Genomic DNA, 19,825 nt, shown 5'->3' on the forward strand with positions numbered 1-19,825 from the left:
ATGCCACTTCATCTCAAAATGATTTTCTTGCTCTCCCTGCTCGATGAGAAGATTGATCAATGGCCCCTTTCAGTCCTCTGACTATCCTCTTCGCGCTTGTGTCAAGCTTGTGCCTATGCATCCTTGCGCAACCTGGAAATGTTTTTATTTCTCCCCAAATCCTCGCCCCTGCAATATTTATAGCCTTCAGTGGCTCTCGTGCATAGCTAGGCAGAGCAAACCAACAGCTCCTCAGTCATGATGCGCTCCCCATTCCCTTCCTTTGCCCGTTCCTGTGTCTCTTCCAGACTGAACTAATCCTGAATGTGGGAGGCTGAAATACATTTTTAACATTTGTAGAGCTCTTTGCGGACCAGCATCAACACCTCCTCGTCTCAGCACTGGAAGGAGTTAAGAGTGTTACATCTCTGTGGTCTGCCTCTGCAGAAGGAAGGAAACCGTGCTTCTCCAAGCAGTGCGGGGCAGTACCAAACGCTGCTCAGAAGCAGCAGAAAGGAAAGTTGCTGCTGCTGGGGGCTGCGCTCAGCCAGTGCATCTGCAGCAGATGCGCAGCTCTGCTCCCCGGCCCCAGGACATTCCTTTCACATTTCGTACTCTGGCTGTGGTCGCTGGTTCACGTCCAGCCGTCTGGACAGTGGGCTGCTGTCCCTGGAAAGCGGCCCTCGGAGCGCGGGTCCGAGCTGGGCTGATCACCGAGCAGGGGCCGTGCATTTGGGAACAGTCCCTGGGCACAGGAGGACCGTTTGGTTAATTAAAAAAAGATCTCCACGGGTTTTATTACTTCCTCTGCAGTTACTCAAAAAAATACCTGTGAGTCACAGTGGCATGTCCTTCCTTCACAGGGCCAGCAGAGTATTATACAGATGAATGGGCTCAGAAATGAGTCCCAGGCCAGCTCACTGGTCACATCGCAGCCTCCAGACCCCCTGCCTCTGTTCTTTGCAGGCTCTGCCAGGGCAGACTCTGTCTTAAGGGGGATTTAGCAGGCTCGGCTGCTCTCGGACTCATGGGCTTTTTTGTAGCTCACCAACTTTGGGAAAGCAAGGAAAACCTCCCTGCTCGCTCGAAGAGGTGTTGTACCAGAGAGCCACGGTGATTTCCTTACTTTTCAAGCAAAACTAGAGGTAAGTTCTGAGTTTCATAGGATCCTAGAACGACAGAATTGTTCGGGTTGGCAGGGACCTTGAAGCCACCCAGTGCCACCCCCTGCCCTGGTCGCGCCCCCTGCCCCCAGCCCCCCCCAGCCTGGCCGTGGGCACTGCCAGGGACGGGGCAGCCCCAGCTCCCGGGGGCAGCCTGTTCGGTGCCTCGTCACCCTCGATCATTTCTCTGTGAAATTCCAAAAAAAAACCAAACAGCTGTCTTTTCTGCCACAAGAGATTTCCTGGGCATTCCCTGTGCCTGTCCAGCCCTGGGACTGTGGGGTGCTGCACGTGGGCCGACAGACATTAGTGCATGCATGCGTCCGCCCCCGGCCCTGACAGCAGAAGCCGGGGCACACCCCTCTCGAGCAAGCCAAAACCCAAAAACCTCAGCCATCAACACAAAATACCCGCTCCTATTTTCTGTTAGGAAACGCGCCTGCGATTTCTAAAATCCTCCATCCACGGAGAAGTAATTAAGGGACGTCCCTGAGCTTGAGTTCACGGTGTCAGTCCTCCCGAGCTCCCCAAGACCCCGTGTGCGTCGGGGGAGCAGCCGTGGCCCCACGCCTCCCGCATCCTTTTAGCTGCTGCCTATCAGATGTGTGCGGTGGCTTTGGCAGCTGCCGGAGAGCAGGCAAACAGCCAGGCCGTGCTCAGCAGCGGTGATTCACTGCCTGAGAAGGCACCCGTCTGAAACCGTGCGCGGCCGAGAGAAATGCAGATGATCAATCCAAACAATTTGTAATGGGTGTTTTCAGGCGCATCGTCCCACCCGCTGACCATCTCAGATTTGGCGCTGGGGAGCGGGTCACCAGGAAGGGACGATTAGTTTTTCGGTTGCAAAACCACCTCATATTACTGAGAAAGGAATTGTGTTCCGAACGCGGCTGTTTGCGTGAAAGCACGATCGTGTTCTGCAGAAAATAAAAACAGTTTGCGAATCCCGATAAATGACTAATGAGAACTGAAGAACAAAAATAAAGCTAGTTAATGAGGGAAAATGAGTAATCCACCAAATACTTCAAGAAAAAAAGCGGGGAAATTACCCTTGAAGAGTATTAATCCAGATTTAGCTGCTGACTACAACTTGACGGAGTGCAGGCTGCCTTCACCTCGCCATGAATGCATCACCGCCATCTCCACTGGGACAGTGATGCCACTTCTCACGTCCATCTGGCTTATCCTTGGGGCGAAGAAATGATGTCCCTCGAAGCGGTGCTCAAACAGGAGAGGAGAGAGGAGAGGGAAGGAGCACGGGAGCAGCGGATCCATGTGCAAGGTGCTTTCCGACGGCTCTGTGCCCGGGGAGCCTCTGGCAGGAGCACGCTTGCACTGCCCCGGGCGATGGGGATCTGCTCCTGCCTGGGGAATTGGGGAACCCGGGTCCCGAGCTGCAAAGTGTGGCCTCGAGGTTGTGCCTGGGTCGGGACCCTGCAAGGAACGGCACTGCCGTGAGTAATTTCTTGCTTATCAGAGAGTGCCCCACATCGCTCACACCTACAAATCCTAAAAGTCGAGTGTGCCTCTGCTCATGCGGCCTGCCCCACTGCCCCGCTCTCTTCCCCACCGGAGCACAGGCACTCGCCTTTCCTGCTGCTGATGGGAGTAAGCGGCAAAAGTTGTACAATAAAAGACTGCTTCCTCTGTGAGCAAGTCTGCAGCTGCTTAGCTAAGATTTGGAGCTCCGCAGCAGCTTAGCTAAGGTTTGAAGGCATGTGTGTTTTATTGTGCTGCGATGATGCAAGATTCTTATCAGCGTGTTAAAACAATGATGCAGCAGTCGTGGTAACCAAGCGCCGGTGCCAGTGCCAGCACTGTCGTGCCAGGGACGTGAGTGTGCCACCGTCTTGAACCTGGGCATTCCCTGCACCCCTGTTTGCACACCGCTCCGCTGGTAGGCTCAGCCGTATTCGGGTTATTTACGAGCTGCGGTGTGGGATCAGAGATAAGGGCAGGGCTCTCGGAAATGACCGCAAAATCGGCCTTTCCCTCAGGCTGCCGAGGGGCTGGGGCGCCTCTGAGCCCAGCGGGGCAGCGAGGAGGACGCTGAGCACCCCGGGGAGCACCGCAGGCCCCAGAGGAGCGCCCACCGCTGGGTACGGCCGCGGCGCTGCCCCGGCTGTCTGCTGGCTCTGCTTTGTCTGGAGCCAGCCCAGCACTGGCGCTGTTATTAACGCTTCGCTTTTCCCTTTTGTGTTTGTCAGAGTTTCCTGGACTGCTGTGCTGAGAAAGCTGAGCGTTAGTAATGTTTTCTGCTTCGAACACTGACTTTTTCCTCCTTTTCATGCTCCTGCGATTCCGTGACTTCCCATTTGTCTGAAAAGTGAATTTAAGGTTTAACGTAAAATAAGTAAGTGTAATTTCAGATAACGTATGTCAACGATTAAACACTTCATTGCTAGCAAAAACCGATGACACCTGGTAGCAGCAGGACTCTCTTCAGGGCACCTCTCGCTATCCCCTGAACTTCTGTGGCACCGGCAAGGCCCCCGAGGGCCGGGGCGTCTGCTGTGGGTGGGGGGCTCGGGGAGGAGGCTGGGGCTGGGGCCGCCCTGCAGCTCCTGCGGGAAAAGCCCGGCACCAGCACCAGCACCAGCACCAGCACCCTGGACATGGGGCTTGCCTGGGGGGCTGCAGGGGGTGTGTGTGCGGGGGTGTGTTCCCCATGGCCACCACGCAGAGCTGTCAGCGGGGAAAAATAGTAATAAAAAATTGAAATAATAATAATAATGATATATATATATAATATTAAAGGTTATATATACCATATATCATATAGCATATATAGTATATTATATATCATATATAATATATTATGTATTATATATTATATATTATATATTATATATTGTGCATTATGCATTATACATTACTTATATATATATAAAACATATATATATATATAATTTATTCTTATTTATTTATTTATTTTTTCTGCGCTTGCTTCCGCCGCGGTGGCTGTGGTTCTGAGGCTTTGGGGGAGTTTTCTGGCCTCTCAGCCCCCCCGTGGCCACGGAAAGCTCCCTCCCCCCTGCCAGCTGCGGGCCCGGCTTTGCGGAGCACCCGGCGGGTGGCCGCAGCCCCGGGGAGCCCCCGGCCCTTGTCCGCTCCCCGGCGCTGTTCAGGAAGAAAGGCAACGGCACAGGTGCTGAGTTCTGGAAGGTTTATTTCTGTAAAGATCCACCAGCTTTCATGAAGGGTTACAAACAGTTAGTGAAGGTGAAGGCAACGCATGCAACGCGTGGCGCGCGTCCTCACAGCCCAGCCGGAGCAGTGGCATTCCTCTCGAATATCATTTTATTAAATATTAACTTGTAGAACCTAAACACAGCGCACACACCTTTTAAGTACTTCCCATAGCCATGGATACTCAAACAATTTGAAAAACAGGTATTACCAAATTCTTCTCAATAGTCAGCTCACAGGGGATGTGGGAAACACCTCGTGTCAGCCGGACAGCTGCTGAGGAACAGCAACCAAGGCTGCCGGAGAAGTGTTTCCATTTGTATTGTCCAGAATGTGGTTAGATTTGGGTGACACCACTTGCTTAGTCAAAAATAAACCACGCAGTAGTTTAAGCCATCGGGTCAAAATGTCAAGGGAGGAGCAGGTGGGGGCGCAAACCTCGGCCTCCTCCAGTCCGGGGCTGCTGCAGGGGTCCGGAGGCCCCTGGGGGTCTGTCCCCATCCCCGTCCCCATCCCACAGGGTGGCTTTGCCCTGGCTCCGAGAGCACTTGGGCGATGCTGAGCCCAGGGGATGCGGCTGGGGATGGTGTGACAGAGAAATAGGGTGAGAGGGAAAGGAAGGGGCATCCACAGAGCCCTCCTCACACACTGATAACAAATAGGTTCCTAAAGAATGTACTTAAATACATCAACATCACAATAAATATATCAAAATATCCGCAAATTATAAATAAATAAATAAATAAATAGATAAGCAAACAAACAAGTTTTTCCTTATGGACCAACACAATGTCAGTTAAACTATTAGGACTATATAAAATATTTAAGTCTTATTTAAAATACCTCAGTCTTTTAACTGAGCAACCCGTTTCATCATTAGAGAGAACATCTGCTCTCATAATGTCATTTATATATATAAAAATATATAAATATACATACGATGTATACCTCTGTCTATAAACATTCCATAGGCATATTCCTGAGAATAAGTTAATAATAGAATCACATTTTCATTTGCTGTAGAGTTATGGGTCTTCATTTCTTCTTGGGTTTGGTGTAGTCCTTCTGGTCCGGCTCACTTTAAATTTTCCCGTTGAGGTGTAGCAAGAAATCTTCAAGTGTTTTCACGAATTTATGTCTTAGTACTTTTGCAGTCTTGCATTTTTCATTAATATCCTTAAAAATAAAAATAAAATAAGAGCACAATTTAGTAACCTGAATAGGAGCATCACATTTAACTCTGTGCTGTTTGATGCATCCATTTCTTTCAAACGCTCACAGAGTGCATTTCGGGGGCTCAGGGAGCCAGCCCCTGGAGCTCAGGGCCCCACGACGTCGTGCAGGTGACAGCCGATCGGGCACCTGCTAAGGATGCCCCGAGCTGCTGCAGTTACCATTCACATCTGGTTGTTTTTCATATCATTATCTTTCATACAATTAAGATTATAGAGGTGAAAATAGCGGCATATGCTTCCTTAGGGGAGAGTGCTTTAAGGAAGAAAGCAGACATCTTTACACCCTTCCTCTTAATTATCAGGTGAGATTCCCAGCGCCTACTGCAGCCAAAGCAGTGCCCGTCCCAGAAGCTGCGTCCCCCAGGGGTGCTCTTACTGGGAGCCATAACTGAATGCTCTGCTGTTGGGTAGCACTAAGTCAAACTTACTTCGGAGAAGAAGATTTTGCACTCGTAAAGTCTGGACAGTTGGGTGATGGTGTTTTTGTTCTTCGTCTCATTTTCTTTCAAGGACACCATGAATACATTCAGGCTGTCGTGCACGCATTTCTGCATTTGAAAGAATTGCACATGGTTATCTTCAACAGCCGTGTGATAAGTCAGTACCACATACGTAACACATCATATCCTGGGGATTTAGATACCCAAGAAAAATGCTAACCTACCGAAATTAAAAGCTGCATTTTCAAACACAACCCCTGATTTTCTATTCAGCAATTTAATGGACACCAAACTTAGAAAACCAAAGTAAAAGCTATAACTTTTGTTTGAAAAGTGTTAAATAAAAAAATGTAATAGTAATAATAATAATAATAAAAAAACCACGCTGCCTTCGGCAGGAGCTGCAGGTGCCATTGCAACCTGGACATGTGAAACCTGCAAGTGTCCAACAGGGTGAATATGCCTCAGGGGAAAGGAAAGGAAAGTCAACCCTGAGTTAGGAACGTATTTCTTGCTATCATATCTCCTTGAAAATTAAATGGAATTGTCTCAATGAAATACAAATAATTATTGCTACTGGTCAGTATTTTAAACCTTTCTCCCTGAAAGCCAGAGGGATGCTCTTTGCCTCCTGTTAAATTAAATTAGGAGGTGGGCTCCTTCCTCACACTTGTGCTGCTCGTCTCCTCTGTAAAAAGCTCCTTTCCATGAGACTGCAGGAGAACACAGCTCAGGGAATTAATGGGTCTGTATGGGGTACAGACCAAATAGTAACTTCGAACTAAGATGATGGGTTCAGAGCAGAGAGGAGGCCAGTGCCCACTGCGAGCCATCTGAAGGACAGTAGCAGGGGCAGCAGCTTTCTGTAAGCTCTTGCAGCCACTTTGCGCTTCCCTGGATTTCTGGAGCAATCTCGGTGCTATCACAGTTGTGAAGTGGAAAAGAAACTTGGGGATTTGAGACAAAAATTTTAAATAGAAGAGATGTATGCAGGTTCTTACCTTAGGATCCGTAGGTCCAACAGAGAAATCCTGACCAAGAGAAAATGAAAATTAGCAACTTTCAAACAAATCGTGGAATAGAAAGCAGCCGGGTGCAAGCCACTAGGTGTAACTTACTGTTACTTCTATCTCTGTTCCATTCTTCACGCTATCGAGAAGTTCTTTGATGATGGATCCGCTGGAGCAGTGGTCCGGCTGCGAGGGTGCTGCGGTGCTGGTGGACCTGGTTATCGGCATCGGTGCAGAGCTGCAGAGCACCCCCAGAGTCAGCAGAGCCACGAGCTGGGCCAGCATTGCGAAGTCAGTTCTGCACTTCGGCTTGGTGAACTGTGTGTGGCTCTGCCCTTGGCTTCCCTTATATACACAGTGCTGGCTGGAGGAAATGATTAATATCTCACCACAAACATGCTCATGCTAAAGGGGAGGCGGGGAAGATTTACCTGAAGAATGGAATCTGCTGGTTATTCAAATGATTAAGTCTGCGTACTTTCTTTATCAGGAGCAATCTTGGTGTAGAAATCTGTATCTGAGCCCCTTCTGTACTTCCAAGGCGAGCTGTACAACAACTCGAATGTAGATGAAGTAGATATTTGTATACTGGTGTGAAGTTAGGAGAGGATCTGCTCACAGATCGCAGATAGACATGTATACACACAAGTGCAGGTGGTGGAGAACTAAAACTCATGCTATGTTAAATCTTCAGCACTTTTAGAAGTTTGAAGCTGAAGTAAAGAAAATACACAGATTCTCCCAGAAAGCTAGGGTTATAGTGCTCAACCCTGCAATGTTTATGTTTTTTAAGATGCCTCTTAAAACTACCACAACTGTTCAGTGCAGTTTCTACAGGGAATTCTGTGAACGAAGTCTGGAATATATTAGCAACTGGAAGCATTTTCAAAATCGGGAGTATAAGTTCAGCTTGACTCTGCATCAGGCTGCCCACCAGCCAGAGGTACCGAGGTTCGCAGGGTTCTTAGGAAAGGCACCGCAGCATCAGGGCAGGTTTCACAGCTGGCTGAGCTGACAGAGCAACCGGGAAAGTCTGCGTAAGTAAAGGTTGTTACCTGATACCAAAATCCCAGCTCCTTCTGACACGTGCGATCCTACCATCCAGATCCCGCTGCCAGGACCCAGTGCCCCCTTCAGCCAGGCAGGCAGGGAGCTTTTCCCTGACACTGCAGGGAAAGCGGCAAGCAGATCCCATTAAATATGGGCAGAGCTGCCAACGCACCGGACAAGCTAATTGTGAATCTCACAGGGAGAAACTTGATAAACAATGATTCAGAAGCCTTCTGGACTGTGAACACAAAACAACCGTCTTTTGTAAGAACAGCTGTCCCCGAGGTCGACTTTAAAGGAGGATCTGCCATGGGCGCAGCAGTCCTGGCAAGGACCTGATCTGGTCCTGGGCTCCGTGGGACAACGGGCAGCAAGCAGTAGCTGTCCGCGTGTCACTGAAGGTCTGGAAATGCAGTCTCTGTATCAGAGTGTTATCAGGATATTTTTTACTTCCTGGGCTATTGAAAATGTACTTGCGGGTGCTGGGTGAGGTTATGGACTTCTCCTGGGAAGGCAACGCAGTCCCGTGGTGTTTTCCCTGTCCTGAGCTCACATCCAGAGCAAGAAGCAGGAGTACGCGCTCTGACATCCACTTTTTTCTTTAGGGTGTACTTTGCTCTTTCATCTGGTACTGCTAATTAAAATCATGATGAGTGCAAGAGCCAGAGCAGAGTCCTAGAGCAGGGGCTGTGCAGAGACTTGCAAGCTGATGGGGAATTGTTGCATATCTCCTGTTTTGAGAACTTATGTATATGTATGCCTAATACTGGAGTTTCACTTATTTTCCCCTGGTTTGCTTATGAGAGTATGATGTAGTCTTGAGCAACAATTTCAATATTTATTTTTTTTCTACTAACCAAAGGAAAATCCAAAGAGTGTACTGTTTTTCTCAAACATTATAATTTGACATGATCTGCTTTGCCCTTTTTTCTTTATTACCCTCCAGAAACCGAAAGAGGTTTTAAAATCAGCTTGTCCCATGGACAAGCTGTGGTGTTATTCCGGATGGACCATAAGGAAGGGGATCTTTGGGGTGAGCAATGCTCGCTTCTTAGCCTATGTGTGGGTACTTTGTTGACCTGCAGGTCAGGTAACTGAATGCTCCCTCTTGGTGTAGCTCCTGTGTTACCTGGTATGTTCAAGTCACACATAAATTTTGCATTTTTCAGTTTCTAAGATGTATTTTGTTAACATCATTAAATACATTTATCTCCTGAGGTGTCAACCCTGCTGTAACAATCTGCTTTTCTCCCTTTGTAGCATGAAAAAAATTACACCAGGACAAGCACTTTGTAGGCAACACTGGGACATTGCACAGCCTTTAAAAATGTAAAATTAGAAGGAAAAGGAGAGAGCATGTCTCCCAGGGCAGCACATTATCAAATCACAGTGTCAGTACACTTTCTTCCATCCACCTCAGAATTCCATCATATCTATAGGGTTTCAACTAAGGGGTAGTTTCCAGCAGTGAGCAATGGATTCCTCATAATTTTATTAATATTTTGGCCTCGACAATTCTTTCCACATTCCTGCCATAAACAATGACACTCCTCTGGTAATTCCCCAGCTTTTTAGTGCAGCTGTCAGGGTCATGAATATTTCAGGATTTTTTTTTGGTGTTCTGGACATTTTTTCAGGCAGAGGCAGTGGCTCCTGTGTGCAGGCGAGGGCTGAGGGCTGGCTGAAAGCTTGGGTAGGATAAAGGGATCATGCAGAGGTAAATGAATGGTTTGGGAAGAAAACCAGCAGGTGTAAACTGTATTGGTAAAATACATAAAATGCATCAAGTGATTTACAGCAGGCCAGCATAAAGCAGTTACTCGCACTGTCCTGCAATCAAGACACTTGCCAGAAAAAAAACATAAACCAGTGTTAAACTCCGGGATTAAAATCTGAGATAAATACCAGGACTATGAGTTTGATGATTACTATATTGGACTCAATCTAGATTATTAGAGTAAGCAAATAGCTGCGATGAAGAGGTTATGGAAAAGCAGTGTCGCCGTCTGGCGTCACCATCATCATTCTGAAGGAAGTGCTTCATCAGGAAAAGGCTTTTGCGTTACAGGAGTGAGACACTTAGGTTTCCAGGGAAATGAAGGACAGAATAAATCTCTGTCATGGCTTACTTCTGTGCAGCCTGCTGATATGTCCCAGAGGGAGCACGTGCACATTTACAAAATGTAAAACATGAAACAAACAAAACGCACACAGGAACACAACAGGCAAGCATTGCTGATATTTGCAATCCTTTGGTGCTGCTTGGCCATTATGTATTTGTTCTTTTGATCATTTGCTTCTGTAGGTGTCACACCTCATGCCTTGCTGCTCTGCAAGCTCCTTGCCATTCTCCTGTCCCCATCCTGTGTTTACCTTTCTCCACTCCCAGGAATATCCACAGTTCTCCGGGTTTTCCAGGTTTGTTGGCAACCAGCCGCTGTCATTGCAGAGAGCCTTAGGAACTAAAATAAGGAATTGCACCACCTCTCGCAGACCAAGCTATGGCAATCTTATCTAAATATTTTTTTTCCTACAAAAGACAAAGACAACTAGTGTATTTTCTTGACCAAATCTCCTACGTACATCCTGGTTTACAGAATCTTTGCTCCAAATTCTGCAATAGATGAGTAAGAACAGCCGTGTGTTGGTGGTAAAGGAAGAGCCTCAAAAAACATAACCCAGTTACAGAGGGCTACATGGTCAACATATAGATTATCACCTACAAATAAATCTGATAGGTTGTCCTGTGAGATGTGTAGTATTTGTAGTTAAAGCCTTTAACTTCAAACAGCAATAATGTTTTGTAAAATAGTGAGCATCCGACCACGGTACGAACTTTTGCTATGTATGAAGCTACAGATTCCTTACAAAATAACGTACCAGTCTGTTCTGTGAAACCTGCTAAAAAAAAAATCCTTTCTAGGAAATAACAAACCTGTGGCAAACTTCTGGTATTGACCTATACTGGGGAGGGGGGCAGAGGAGGATTTATGCACAGTCATCGTTGGACTTGACGTCAGTACCTGCGCTTTTTCTGCGTGCTCAGCCAGAGGTGCCTGCAGACGGGGAGGACATTCAATGGACTGCGGCAGCACAGGCTGGGGATGCTGCGGGGGCAGCAGTGGGTGCAGGGGGCCAGCACCCACTGCAGCCTGGGGACGGGGGTGCAGCGGGACTGGGACTGTCACTTTGTGCCACAAACCACAACTGATGAGCAAAGTCAGAAGGGCTTTTCCGGTCCTGCAGTGGTGCCAGACGACACAGGGGAAGGAAAGATGGCCTCTCTTCTGACTCCAAACTGAATTTCATGCTTACAAGATGAAATTAATTTCTCTGAAATTAGCATATTGAACTAGTTCCATGCTATCAGTATAGCATGAGCAGAGTATATACTGAAGAAAACCCTAATGTTTCAGTACATAACCCAAGTCCCAGGTGGGGCCTCCCCACAGCTGTCATCATTCTCCATGACAAGCAATCATGTAGGAAGGTGTTTGCTTTCCTCTGTGGTGATGGTGTGACTGGAAACTAGATGACAAAACAGATGAATTAAGGGGTAATGTACTGCACCCACTGCAGCACAGATCTTCTGAGAGATTGAATTACCCTGACATTCAGCATCCCATTAAGGTGAGCTGAAGATTTAATTGGCTTTTTGGGTGCTGTCTTTCTGGAGTGAGCTTCTGCAAGAGGGTAGATTTCTCCCATGCTCAGTAATCTCAATTCTATTGCTCTTCTTCCAATGACTTTTTTCAAAATGTACATATTTTGCACATTTTGCAAATAGCAAATGTATGTTTTCTCCTGGAACTGTCAAGACCTGCTATTGGGTGATCTCGATTAAATAATCCTGTTAATTATGTTTGACCAACCAAACTCCCGAGGGAATAAAAGAGTACCAGAAATATCCATGTTGGAAAACTGATTTATGTTACACAGATTTTGTTCCCAGTCCTCTACGGAAGGTTTACAGAGGCCTCGTCACAAAAACCACAGGTGCGGTTAGCAAGTGCTTTTCTGTACCCTCCGCAAAATCTTTGCGAGGTCTTATCTGTGTATTGCAACGCGTTGATGAGTGCTTTAACAGTCAGTTCTGGTGGGTCCCCAGATTCCCATCTCTGAAGTGGGCCTTTGGGAACGGGCCCTTCCGAGCCGTGTGGCAGCCTGCAGGCTGCGGCGGCTGCAAGGCCGCGGGCCGAGCCAGCCTCCCGCTGGGCCGCAGCCTCTCGCGCTCCTGCGCTGGCCGTCAGACCGTCAGCTGGTTTGGGGCGAGGGTAGGCACATTTATTCAGCGCCTAAAAATACAAAACACAGCCTCAGGTGTGGTAGATGGGTTGGTGTGGGTCTCCCAAAGCCCAGAGGAGGTTTTCAACATTTTGAAAGTAGTTATATGCAGGGGGTACAGTGAGGGCTTCTGTTTATAAATACTTTCCGTGACACGAGTTTGAGATGGCTGCATTGGCACTACCTGCATGCAAGGCATTTCCCATAGAACTGGGGAAAAATATAAGCCCCTCATCATGATAAGCCCCCAAACACGAATCAGTGAAGCTCCATGAGCTAGATCTGGCAGACAAGACTGATTTTACTGTAGCAAGTTGTCTGGGCAAAAACATTGGGATATTTTACGTAATAAACATGAAAAAACCCAAACTGACGATGAGAGTCTGATGATCATCAGACCAGTGTCAACAATTTTTTTCCAAATCCATCCTGATGTTGAAGGAAGTAGCCTCAGGCGCACCGGGCCTCAAGTGGCAGTGGGAAGGGAATGGAAACTCCTCGTTCCCGGCGGTGGTGAGCCGATGATTCTGGGCTGATGGCAGGAGGCAGCTGGTGGTTTCTGTTTCCAAGGAAGGATGCCGCCTATGCACAGTAACTGCAAAGAGAATGGAACTTCATTTTTTTTTCTACAAAACTAAGAAAGAAACTATTGTCATAAATCCAAATTTGATGATTTGATCCTTGCTGCCAAGGGTTTTACCTATGTATCTTTCACAATTTCGTAACAGTCTGGGATACAGCTGATCTGGTAACTGTTTAAACAAATATTACCTTTTCCTGTTGTCTGTGTAATGAATCCTTTACTGGATGACCACTTTTTATACATTATTGCTAATAAGAACTAAGTTAAACACTTAAAAACAAGGAAATGCTAAAATGAAATTTGCTTTTGCAGCCCTGAATTGGTCTCATTATGTCAGGCTTTCTAACTTTCTTCAGTTCTATTTCATACAATTTTTCCCATGAAAGGTTTGTTCGGCCTCATGTTTGCTCAGGCTGGACTTATTGGCCTGCAGCAATTGTCCTGTCTTAGCATTTTCTAACTTTTAAGTGGTTGCTTTGCAACCTTAATAATCCTTTTAGGCAGCTTTTCCCTAACTAATTTTGAGGGTTTTATCAAGTAAAACAGAAATCCCAGGCACAAAACCTTGCTGAGTCACAGTTCACTCTATGGTTAGGAACTGGGTGAACTGCACTATATAAGGTCATAGAGACTTCAAACGAAAGGTCGTTTTTATGTTTTCAGTCTTACTAAGCAACTTTTTTTTTTCCTTAGGCCTATTTTTAGAAACAACTACCTTGTCTGACATCTTTAAGATAACCACTCAGTCAAGGTGGAAAATTTCAGCCTGGAGGTTACATGTTGGTAAATCTACCGGCAAAGAAGTAACAGGCAGCGCATGAGGCTCACCGAAAAAGGGAAAAGGTGCATCTTTTGAAATTGTGTTATGAGAGATCTTCACACATGCTAAAACCGGTGGGATTCAGTACCTTGGAAAAAATGCCTCTGGTTGCGTGGGAGCTGGTGACATGCACCTAGCACGTAGGCTGATGCGTCCCCATCCCTCCTGGGGCACCTGCTGCTCTTGGGCATGGTGCAGGTGCACGGCTGCACACAAACCAACTGAGTTTGGCACACGTTGCAGAAAAGGGCAGGGTATGGGAGTTTAGTCCTTAAAATAAATGATATCTTTAATGTGTTATTTTTTGTTATTTTATTGTTATTTTTAGATATAGTTCTAGGCTAAATTATGAAAGAAATATCACTTTTCAAGCTATATCACATAAGTTTCTTACTTTTTATCCATCTTTTTCATGGAAATCTCTGGCAAAATCAAAATAACTTTCTGGAACACAGATCCTATAAGGAGCGGCTGAGGGAACTGGGGTTGTTTAGTCTGGAGAAGAGGAGGCTCAGAGGAGACCTTATTGCTCTCTACAACTACCTGAAAGGAAGTTGTGGGGAGCTGTGGGTCGGCCTCTTCTCACAGATAACTAGTGATAGGACTAGAGAGAATGGCCTCAAGTTGCACCAGGGGAGGTTTAGGTTGGAAATTACGAGATGTTTCTTCTCAGAAAGAGCAGTCAGGCATTGGAACGGGTTGCCCAGGGAGGTGGTGGCGTCACTGTCCCTGTTCAAGGAAAGGTTGGACGTGGTGCCTGGGGACATGGTTTAGTGGGTGACATTGGTGGTAGGGGGTGGTTGGAGCAGATGATCTAGGAGGTCTTTTCCAACCTTAATTATTCTCTGATTCTGTGATTTTATGATTCTTCTCACTTAAAGGTAGCCTCCAGAGAATGACAAACATCTTCAGACCTGTATTTCCCTGGTTTTAATTAAATTAAGGTAACTTAGCTACTATTTCCAACTTTGTGAACTGGTCAGTATACAATGAGAGTCCCATTTACTTTAATATTTTCCCTTTTCTGACTGCTAGAAAATAGAAATCACATTTGTCTAATTCAAGCAGCTAACTGAAAAGCAGCATAAGTTATACGGGGTAAATCATCATGGTTCCACCACTGTTTTGTATTGCAGTTGTCAAAACCATGAGTGAAACCAAAAACAGAAGTCGCTGTGAGGCAGCAAAACCCAATCTCATCCCCCGGGTCACGTTTCGCCGTCCCACCTGGAGCGAGGCTGCGGTGGCTGCACTCCGGCTGCTGCGCGGCTGCGGGCAGAACCCTCTTGGGCAGGAGTTTCTCCACGATCGGCGATGCCTCACCAAGAAAAACACCGGGAGCCAGACGTTAGAGAACCCTGAATGAAGTTTGTGGAGCAAAGCGTCTCAAATTGCCCCCTGGATCCACAGTAGCTGCAAGATCCTTCCTGTGAGTTTAATCACATCCTGACATACCCGTATCAGCTGAGAGCAACGTCACTGTTTAGAGTCGCTGTGCTATTTTTAGGCAATGAAGGGACAATTTGTCTGTCACCACTTCAAACAACATTTTTTCTCTGTGACTCTGATATTGTTTGTCCCACCGAGCCATGGAGACGGTCGCACACAGCCTGTGCCCGTGGCAGAGCGCTGGAGAGTCCACGCTGCGTGGCAGCACCCCGCAGCCGCCAGCGGGCTGACGGCAACGGCACAGTGCTGAGAAATCAAAGCCAGTCATGCTCAGGGCATTCAAAGGAGAAAGAAAGGGGAGATTTGACGCTGCTGTGAGGATTTCAGCCTGTTTTTCCCCACCTGGGTGCGGAGAAATAGGTATCTCACTCGATCGTCTAATAAAATACAGCGTTTCATTTTTTTCCACCTGTGGGAAAAGAGATTTAGGTTGGGGCTGTAACGGTGTCATTTGAAAGCAAGCAGCAGGCAGTGCCTTTATCACCGTTGGCCAGAAGTGTCATAGGAAACACAACATCCTTCCTGCTGCTGTGCCGCTTGTTGGCAGCTCCAGCTGCTTTCCCTTTCGTCTGGGGAGAGAGGAAAACATCTCCCTGTAGGGAAAGCCTTGTCCTGGCTTAGGAGAAGGTCTCGAGGTCTCTAGCGTGCCTGAAGACAGCTGCTTTAGCATCCAGGAGGTGTTTTCAGAACACTAACATAAATGGAAATCAAAGCCTTCTATGCATTTCTTAGACCACTTGATTTTCCAGCACACCTATATCATCCGTCCTTAAACTCAGCACTGCAATGTTTCCCTTATGCTCAACCACACAAACGCAGCTCAGGCATGTTTCTACTTGCTGACTATGAAAGCCCCAAAAATCTGTATCAATAGCTACATCATAACATCGTCATGTATTTGTGCAGGCATGTGAAAATAGAAATACTATCTGAAACTCTCTGGGCCACCTGGGAGAAAGGCGTAATCCCAGAATTTACCTGCTCGTGTTTCTGCTTTTCTTTCATAGAGAGTAGACAAAAATAACTCTTTTTTTTTTTTCCCCCTGTTAATTTTGTCCATTTTCATTTCACTAACCAACTTCCTCCTTTTGGTTCCGTTATTTCAAACTCTGCTCAAATCGGCCTAATGCTGTATCGCTATTTCCTCTTCCAAGAAAATCATCACCAATAAGTGTGTGGATAAGCACAGCCCCGTGGGATAATTTAGGTCACTGCTGAAGCCCAAGAAACGGGAGCGGAGAAGAGCTTAATTTTGAGGTTTCTCACAACTCCACAGTCAGTTCAGTGTCCACGTAGGTACCAGTCTGTTCGTGTTTCCACTCTCTGAGCCCATGGTTTTCAGAAATGATTACTACTGCTTCTGCAGTGGTCTCCAGTTTGGGAGGTATAACCTGAGACACTTTCTGAAATTACGGATTATACTGAAACTGACACAAGCAATATCTGAGTGCCTGCAACTCTGCTTTCACTTAGAGCATCACTGTATTTGTGCTTACAGACTTGCAGGTGGACAGCCAGGTTTCAGAAATGTGACCATGCATTTTGGAGCTCTACACAAAATAGCTGTTTCATTTTAAAATGACTCGATGATGGGCTATTGGCTCACGTCTTACTGGCTCACTGACCACTGTGAATTTCTGTGTGGTTGTAACTTCACTATGCTCACCAGCTCAACAGAAATATTCCTGAGGTCATTAATGAAGTGAATTAAGTGTCTGTTGTATATAGTAAATGCAATAGCTTCTTGCATGTAATTCAATATGAATGTCTAAATGTAATTAATGAGCATGAGATGGCTCTCAGCTTTTTGAGCTACTACTATAGAACATACTAACTTTACCAAAGAACATAAAAGACTAGATGAACCAGGCAGATCAAAGGTCAATCATGACCCAGTGTGCTATGAGCAGCAGTGGATATTTAAGGAAAATGGTGTGAGATACAGAGTGCACAGAAAGGTCTTTCCTCATGATGTCTTCCTGACAGATGGCCCTTGGTGATATAAGAAGACTCTGAGACAAATATTACACCTGATCGTTGTATTTAATGCCACAAACAATGTTATTTTCTGAAAATTTAACACTTTTTTGAACCTAAGCATAGATTTTCTTCCCAAGATCGTGGGCAGAGTAAGACTTATGTAGAGCCCCTTGCTGTTTTTAGTGAGGCTGTGTTCCCACGTCCATGTCTATGCTTACCAAGACTGAGATTTCTGTGCTGCTTGCTTCCCCAGTCACTCATCATCGCTTAGATGGCTGGACTTGATGATCTGATGGCTAGACTTGATCTTGAAGATCTTTTCCAACCTGGGTGATTCGGTGATTCGAACATAGCAAAATCGTCCTAGAACATTTCCTACTCAGCTTCAGAGAGTATTTGATATCACTGCATGCTTTCTGACATTACATCCAGATGACATTACGCAATGCAGGTCCTTTGTACTGTTAATTCTGGCTTTAAATCCTGCTGATGACACATGCTGCTGTGAGTAGTTCTTCTAAAGTAATTATATCATACAATGACATTTTCCCTTTAGTTTGACTGAAGTCAGTCAAACTCGTTATCTCTGGTTTTGTTTATGTTCTCTTTTTACACATTCAGTTCTCCATCCATGCATTGAGGTAAGGATTCATTTCTATTACATTTGTATTGTTAGACCATACAGTGCATTTTATTCCACTGCAAGATATATTCTTTGATTCCAAACAGTAACGAAAGATTTCACAGCCATTTTTGCTGTTATGTTGCTAACAGTGATCTGTTCTTTCCAGGTGGCACAAATGGACTCCATGCTGATGCTCTTACAGTGCTTCTAGAGTGACCACCAAGTTCAGATTCAGCCTTGATATTCATATCTCATTTATCTTCAATTTTGAACAGGTTTCTAAGTTCTTAACCTTGTTATTACAAAGCTTATGTGACCTATCCCTTCTATCATCTAATTAAACCAACATAAACAAACAGCTGGCAGTCACTCGTAGCAAGTAGAGAAACAGCACAAAAAGCCCCAGTAAATATCTCGTTGTCTGCAATGAAAATGCTACGGGCTCTTGTTTAAAAGATGCTCCATTTCGGTACAACCTAAATATATTAAATCGTGAATAAATGTGTGAAAGAAATAGTAATAAGAAGTCATATAAAAAGCATTTCAGCCTGCACCTTCAGTGGGCTATTTCTGCAGCGCTTTTGACTTCTGCTGCTTTTACTGGCATTGGCTCAGTCCCCAGCGCTGTGTGTCTGCTTGAGCTCTAACAGCAGATGGCAGCTTACTCAAAAATAGAGGGGCAAAAAGGATTACTACAGGAGAAAACAAAGCAGAAAGATCACTGGCACGCTCTGCCAGCTTGCTGCTGTTGGCAAGGTCACATCATTGATCAACAGCAAAATTCAGCCATGAGGGATCTCTGTGCTTGCCTAGGCTGGGGAAGTAAAGTGCTTTGCTTCTCTGTGTAGCATTTACAGCATAAAAGGAGCCTGGTCGCTTTTTAAATAATACGATCGACACTTCATCGAGTCACCAGCGTATATGACCTGTCACTTTACAGTCACAGCACAAGCTCATTGCCTGCACAATGCTGCAAACACTGATGTCAACAGATCTGCCTCAGCTCCCTGTTCACCCTCCTCTTGAGATTCCTCCATGGCCTGATGAAGAAGGGAAAGAGAAGCAAGGGTAATTTAACAGTTAGAATAAAATTGTTATACTCCTATGAGTCCTTCACCTTAAACCTGTGACAAAATAAATAAATAAATAAATATGTAAATATTATTCTTTAAAACTCCACTTCAACTTGAGTTACAATACTGTCAGAAGGTGGCACTTTCACATGGGCTAAGGCATTAGATTTGTCATTTCTTTACTCAAGAGGTGCGACCCATTAGCCACAACCCAAATCACCATATCTGTGTTTCTCCATTATCCAAATCCAAGGAGAATTAATCTAACAGAGGCACAAAGGTCATTGCAATGTATGTTTGTATTTGTACAAGGGAGTTGATGCTTTACTGCCAGACAGAGGTGTAACATAATTTGCTTCAAGAGAATTAATCCTTACTGACCACAGCAAAAGTGAGATAAAAGTGTGTTCCTGTTCATTGACAGGAGTCTTCTGGATTCAAGCTGTAAGTATGTCCTCTAAGCCAGAAGAAGTTAAGCTGAATATCTCTTTTTTTGCCTTATGTGATTGCAGCATAGCTGGCACGAAGGGTTACGAGATTAAACAACTGTTCTGTCCAACTCTGATATCTTAATTTGTTCCGGAAAACCCACAATAGTACTACTTGTTTTCTCATTTCTCACTGTAATGTAGGAAGAGCAGGACTAGAATGTATTGTTCTCAAAAAGCTCTTGTAAGTTTTGACTTTGTTTTTGTAGCTGGAGCCCTCTGAATGGGCATCTGCTCTCTCCTTGCATAACCCTACCAGAAGTAGCTCAGAGAGTTCATGATAATGAAGGCATGTGAACAGAAACAAATCAATAAAGGAGGGCATTGCATCACTTCTAGTCTGATACCTGCTGGTGTTTTTGTGTCCTCAGAATGAAATAATCTATTTTTCTTAGTTTGCATAGACAATCCACTGACTTTTCCTGTGAATAGTTAAGTAGTGGTTTTGTCTCTAGCC

At 45.7% G+C, this 19,825-nt stretch overlaps 1 long non-coding RNA gene across 2 annotated transcripts; it reads left to right on the forward strand.

Moving 5' to 3' along the window:
• Positions 1-2,657: 2,657 nt before the first annotated feature.
• Positions 2,658-10,533, forward strand: LOC106032908 (uncharacterized). Of its 2 annotated transcripts, XR_001205108.3 has the most exons (4): positions 2,658-3,039; positions 3,140-3,241; positions 3,350-3,495; positions 7,167-10,533. It is a non-coding gene; the product is annotated as an uncharacterized lncRNA (long non-coding RNA). The 2 variants fall into 2 exon arrangements; XR_001205107.3 differs by lacking the exon at positions 7,167-10,533 and having other exon boundaries at positions 3,350-3,832.
• Positions 10,534-19,825: the final 9,292 nt, after the last annotated feature.

Source organism: Anser cygnoides, chromosome 14, assembly GCF_040182565.1.
Source record: "Anser cygnoides isolate HZ-2024a breed goose chromosome 14, Taihu_goose_T2T_genome, whole genome shotgun sequence".
Taxonomy (NCBI): domain Eukaryota; kingdom Metazoa; phylum Chordata; class Aves; order Anseriformes; family Anatidae; genus Anser; species Anser cygnoides.